At 45.9% G+C, this 5,286-nt stretch overlaps 1 protein-coding gene across 3 annotated transcripts in view; it reads right to left on the bottom strand.

Annotated features, from left to right (window-relative positions):
• The window catches only part of HLCS (holocarboxylase synthetase (biotin-(proprionyl-CoA-carboxylase (ATP-hydrolysing)) ligase)), a 217,064-nt gene that overhangs the window by 18,410 nt on the left and 193,368 nt on the right, over positions 1–5,286 (bottom strand). The window lies entirely within an intron of this gene.

The raw sequence follows: 5,286 nt of genomic DNA, 5'->3' as shown, positions 1-5,286 counted from the left end.
AAGGCAGTCCTGATCCTAGATCCTCAGCATAACATTGCCACCACACATGGGAACTCAGACCATGTCCTAACCCCTCCACTAGGAGTCCCCAGATCACAGCAAGCATCTTCTCAACGCTCCTCTCAGGCTGATCAGAGTCCATCATCTTCAACTGGAGCCATCATCATGGCTCACTTACCCCAACAGAGGGCCTTTTGTTTGGAAACGCGGCTGCCATTTCAGAAGGTGGACTGACTCATCTTGACCACAAGGAAAGCAGACATCTGGGAATCATTTTCCTGAAGGCACTGTAGACCTTTCAGCTTGGTCACCTGGAATCAATGCTGATTTTCTACACTACAAGTCACCCTTTACAGGCATTATCTCATCTACGCTTTACAAGTCAGATGAGGACACAGTCTTGGAAAGGCGAAACCACTTCTCTGAGGCCACGGAGCCAGCATATCAGGGATTCAAGTTCTGGTTGGTTCTAAGGCCCATGATCTTTTGTTCTTCGTTTTGCTTTCAACCTTTTACTTTGAATAAAACCAGACTCACAGAAAACTTGTGAGGATACTGTATGATGAACTCCTACCTGCCCTTCCACCCAGCATCACCGACTTGACGGACATGAGTTTGGGTAAACTCCAAGAGTTGGTGAGGGACAGGGAAGCCTGGTGTGCTGCAGTCCATGGGGTCACTGAGAGTCAGACACGACTGAGTGACTGAACTGAACTGAACTTCACCCAGCACCCAGATTTCCCAAATGTTGACTTTTTTACCACATAGGATACTCCATAGTCTGTCCATAATTGTTTTTTCCAAACTATGTGAGAGTAAGTTGCAGCCATAATGTCTCTTTATCCCTATATTCTTCGGTGTATCTTTCCGAAAAAGTAAGGGTATGATTTAACATTAACCAACATACAATGATCAAAATCAAGAACTTGACATTGGCACAACACTGTTATCGAACTCGGGGATCAGCAAACTTTTTTCTGTAAAGACTAGACAGTAAATATTATATAGTCTTTTGTGAGCCACACGGTTTCCATGGCAACTATTCAACCCTTCTGTCTAAGCACAAAAACAACTATACACAACATGTAAATATGTCTGGCTGTGTTTCGATGAAATTTTACTGACATAGAAATCTGAATTTCATATAATGCTTGTGTCACAATCTAGAATTTATTTTAATTAATAGACTCTATTTTTTGAGTGGCTTTAGGTTTATTTAAAAAAAAAAAAAATCAGGGACTTCCCTGGGGGTCCAGTAGTTGGGACTGTGAGCTCCCACCGTAGGGGACACCGGGTGAATCCCTGGTTGGGGAACTAAGACCCTGCACACCACACAGTGTGACCAAAACAACAACGACGACGAGACCCTAAAGAATGAAAGAAAGACTGAGCAGAACGCACAGGGTTCCATATACTCCCGCAACCTCACCCCAGCGGGTTTCCCTATAATTAACATCTTATGTCAGCGTGGTACATGTCCTATCATCGTGGCTGTTGTTCAGTCACTCAGGCACGTCCGACTCTTTGCAACCACGTGGACTGCAGCACTTCAGGCTCCCCTGTCCTTCACTATCTCCTGGAGTTTGCTCAAATTCATGTCTTGGATGTATGATGCCATCTCGTCCTCTGTTGCCCCCTTCTCCTCTTGCCCTAGGTCTCTTCCAGCACCAGGATCTTAGCGACTAAACAACCACCACCTTCTCAATGCCCCGCGTCAGGAAGCACCTGGTGTTGCCGGCCCCGGGACTGGTGCGTTACCGTTGACCCACTTGGGTAAGGTGGGGTGTGCGAGGGGGTTTCCACTGCCAAGCTGCCAGTTTCCCACTGTAGTTAATTAAGTACTTGTGGGGAGACAAATATCCCATTTCCCATGAAATTTAATCTACTAGTCTTAGCATCTGTAGATGATGATTTTATTCACATCAGTTATTTATTGGATGCTGCTAAAGAGTGGTTTCTCTGACTCCATCATTTCCTCCAGGTGTACTTGTTGCAAGCTACTATAAGGAAGAGCTTTTTATTCTCCTCGCACATGCTTTTCTTTCTTCCTTTCTTTCTAGCAGAGTGAACTTGTGGAGTCTTCTTTATTCCGTAGATTTTTCCTATCATTGTTTATTTTCATGCCCCTATTACCCCAGATTTGGCAAGTAGAAGCTTCTTCAAGCTGATGTCTGTCTGCTGCTGACAAAGCCCTGTCATCTTTCAGCACTTCCTTACTTTTTGGCAATAAGAAGAGGTTCCACACCCATCCTGAACTTTCCCAGGACCAGCCCAGGACCTGGTCTTTTCTCCAAGGAGCTATGGTTCCTTTTAGAGGAGAATGGTGTTTAAAAAACAAATCTGGGTGTTAGGAAAGAACAAAAAAGTGCATATGTTTCCTTCCTTTTTTTCCATCTGTCCAGCCATCTTAAAACCCATGAATTAAAAAAAAAAACCCAACACCATTAATTAATTGAAAATTCTCAGTTCCAACCCAACAGCACCAGGTCCATTTTACTCTCCTTTATTTTATTATTTTATTTCACTTTGTTTTGCCACACTGAGCAGCAGGTGGGATCCTAGTTCCCCAACCAGGGTTGGAAACTGCAGCCCCTGCATTGAAAGCATGGAATCTTAACCACTGGGCCTCCAGAGAAGTTCCTCTTCTCCCCCTTTCTGTATTTGTAACCTCCTTCTCAAATAATGAGAAATCTGGCTCCCATTATCTCAAATATATTTACTTATTTGCTCAACACTCTGACACACAGAAAGTGGTTTCAGAATTGCTGACCTGTGCTACTGTGAAGAACAAATGCACTAACTAGGCTTCTCCAGGTCTTGTCTTTAGCCTGAGGGTATATAGTCAGCGACTGTGCTTTAAAGTTCATAGGGTTTGTTCTTTTTCTCTTTTACCCGAGCGCAGCTATGTTAGTCTTCAGAAACAAGGTGAGGTTGAACTGCACTTTTGTGTTCCATCACAGGGTCACCCTGCCATTCCTGTTTCTTTATTCTTTAACTTGATCCCAAGAGTTAAAACTGTACAGAAAAGGAAACTCTGAGAAGTGTCACTTTCCTCCCACTTATTCCTTCTACTTAAGTCTTCCCATCAAACTTCTTTCTACAATTAACAATTCAGCTAGTCTTAGTTTCTGGTTTATTGTTCTCGTGATTCTTTCTGAACACGGGAACAGATAACTGCATATTTTTCTTTCTCGTGCTCCCTTACAGAAAGTCACCACTTTGTCAGTGATTATTTTCTTGTGTTTGGCCATGCGGAATCAGATTTTAGTTCCCTGACCAGGGACTGAACCTGTGCCCTTGGACAGAACTGACATCTTGGGGTGTTGAGTTGTCCTGTCTAGGAGCAAGGAATGGCTTATATCTGTTCATAGGTATACTTTTTCTGAAAAGTTATGAAAATTTATATTCAAGAGTAAAATCAAAATGGGGTCCTTTTTTAAGAATGGAAATAGTGTCGTCCTAAATGTTTAAAAACCAAACACCACCACGCTTGCTCCAAAGTCCATTACGTCTGCGGAGCGTGTCTGCAGAGGTATTCTTCCCTGCTCTATACACGTTCAGTCTCAAACATTCTATTCTTTCCTAACTAGATTTACATAAAGCACTGTAATAAGCAGTTTCCTTGCCTGCAGAGCCAAGTGGCTGCTGAAACATCTGGGCAGACAAAGCAACGTGAAGGTAATGAATTTCTTCCTCTAGAAAGGGAGGCTCCACCCTGCCACTTAAAGGCCCTTCCTGGGCACTGGTTTTTCCACCCCAAGATGGTTGCCATTTCAAGGGTAATTACAAGGAAGAAATCTCTGCCCCTGCCAGTTGGCCCCCAAACCACTGATCCTTTCACCACCCTGCTGCCCTAGATGTTACCCTTCTCCCCTCTCATGCTCAGACCTCTCTCTGGAGCCTCTCATGCACCCCACCCTGCAGAGAGCAAGCAGCGTGCCAGAGCTTGCTCGACCAGGAAGCTTAGCACCAGCTTAACTCTTCACTCAATGGGACAAGGGGCCTCTTTCTTTAATGCAGGGCTTTGCTCCATGATATGCTGGGTATATCGTCCCCATGAACCAAACCTGGTGCAGAGTCCAATTCTAGAACAGATTTTCCTTCAAATGGTCATTTTCCAGCCCCCTGCTTCCCCAATCCCATTTTCTAGCCAACTCTGTTGACCCGAGATTGGTTTCTGCTTGGGCTCCCTTGCTAGTAGAACATTTTATAGCCTGCTCCCTTACTGAATTCTTAGTTTGTTTTGTCATTGATTCTCTAAGGTTTCCCAGGTATGCTATCATATCAGCTGCAAGGAGAGATAGTTTTACTTCTCTCTCCATTTTGGTGGCTGTTATTTTCTCATAAAGCCATATTGGGCTCTTTTACGACCCCTGGACTGTAGCCCACCAGGCTCCTCTGTCCATGGGACTTCCCAGGCAAGAATACTAGAGTGGTTTGCCATCTCCTCCTCCAGGGGATCTTCCCGACCTAGGGATCGAACCAGTGGCTCCTGCTTTGGCAGGCAGACTCTTTACCACTGAGCAATCAGAGAAGCCCTTTCTCAGTTTGTATGCTTCTAATTGACTACTCTTGTCCGTCTGAATTGGCCAACATTTCTAGGATGATGTTAAACGGAAGTGCGGGTTGTTGACTAGAACTGCCCTTGTTCCTGTCTCATTGAGTAGGACACGAGCTTTAGGTCTCAGAGCATCTCACTCCCTCCTTCCCAGCGCTGGGACTCAGTCTCTACTCACACAGATTCTCCAGGGGGTCCTGGGAGATACCATTTCATCCCTTGTCCCTTCAGACCCAGGGGTGACAAGGGATTCCTTCTGCGGCATCTCTAGAGACCCTCCACACATAAAGCCTATCACCCTCCCTCACCTCCACAAGCTTTCCCATCGCCTCAGCTGGACTCTGTCTGTGGTCCTTGTGACTGCCCATCCCCACCACGTGCCCAGGGCAGTGGAGGTACAGTATTCTCAACCCTAAGTCATCAGGACACTTGTGCGTGGAGAGGAGAAGGCACACAGATGAAACGTCAGCCTTCCTAGGGTTTGTCGTGAAAACACTCCTCTCCTGGTATCCTTGTCTTCATCCCCTACCTCTTAAAAAGGAAGCGCTTTCTCGGGCTTCCCTGGTGGTCCCGTGGTTAGCAAGCTGCCTTGCAATGCAGAGGACAGCGGTTCGATCCCCGGTTCGGGAGAATCCTGCCTGCCACGGGGGAACTGAGCCCGTGAGCCACAGCTGCTGAGGCCACGGGCAGCAGCTACTGAAGCCAGGCTCCACAACAAGACACACCAC

The sequence above is a fragment of the Bison bison genome, unplaced genomic scaffold, assembly GCF_000754665.1.
Source record: "Bison bison bison isolate TAMUID 2011002044 unplaced genomic scaffold, Bison_UMD1.0 scf7180017864037, whole genome shotgun sequence".
In the NCBI taxonomy this organism is placed as follows: domain Eukaryota; kingdom Metazoa; phylum Chordata; class Mammalia; order Artiodactyla; family Bovidae; genus Bison; species Bison bison.
Note: the sequence above shows the minus strand (reverse complement) of the source record. Positions and strands in the feature narration are given on the sequence as shown.